Below are 1,070 nucleotides of genomic sequence, written 5' to 3'. Positions count from 1 at the left end.
GAAATAAAACTAATTTTTTTTGTGGTTTTTGGGTCACACCCGGCAGTGCTCAGGAGTTATTCCTGGCTCCAGGCTCAGAAATTGCTCCTGGCAGGCACGGGGGACCATATGGGGCGCCGGGATTTGAACCGATGACCTCCTGCATGAAAGGCAAATGCCTTACCTCCATGCTATCTCTCTAAGGGCAGCAAATAAGGCTAACTCTTTATTTTTTGAGGTGCTAAGGAACTTTTTAGTTAGTACTCAGGAAGACATTTCCCATTGGGATAGCAGGGATGAAGGGTCAGTGCTATGGTGCTGAGTACCTGGGTTCACTGGTACTCAGTAGCTACAAGGACTGCACATTCACTCAGTCCCAGCCTGCTTAGCTTTTTTTATTTTGTTCCATATTTTGATCAAAGGAAAAGAACTGGTTTATCCTGGATCTCTATAAGGTCAACAATATCTGGTTATATTTCTGGGTTTTAAAAAATTATTTAATTTATTTCAAGAAAATGCATTATATATAGTTGACATGGTTGATCATAATACATTTGTTTCCAGATAAGTGAAAGCAAAGATATTGAAAAATAGAAATAAGAAATTAAAAAGTAAAATGAAAAAGAAAGAAAAAAGGAAATAGACAAAATACAGTAGCACAGTTATGAACAATACTGTGTTTTTTTTTTGTTTGTTTGTTTTTGTTTTTTTTTTGTTTTGCTTTGGGACCTCACCAGCATTCAAGGGTTACTCCTGGCTCTGCACTGAGAAATCAGTCCTGGCAGTCTCGGGGGACCATATAAGGTGCTGGGGGAAAAACCTGGTTCTGTCCCATGTTGGTAAGGTGCAAGGCAAATGCCCCACCTCTGTGCTAATACTCTAACCTTGTGAACAATAGTCATTAATCCAGTATCAGAAGATTTAGTAAGCTCTTGTTTTAGCTCTCCATTCTGATCATTTGGGGTGTTCCTTTAGGGATGACAGCATCAAATCAATGAAGTTGTCCAGAAATTCAAAGCACTGTTACTGATACTACAACTTTTGGGGCATATACTCAGCTGCCAGGCTGAAGAAGGAAGATACAAGGAGAA

This window comes from Suncus etruscus, chromosome 5, assembly GCF_024139225.1.
Source record: "Suncus etruscus isolate mSunEtr1 chromosome 5, mSunEtr1.pri.cur, whole genome shotgun sequence".
Taxonomy (NCBI): Eukaryota; Metazoa; Chordata; class Mammalia; order Eulipotyphla; family Soricidae; genus Suncus; species Suncus etruscus.
The sequence above is the reverse complement of the archived record's forward strand: the minus strand, read 5'-3'. Positions refer to the sequence as shown.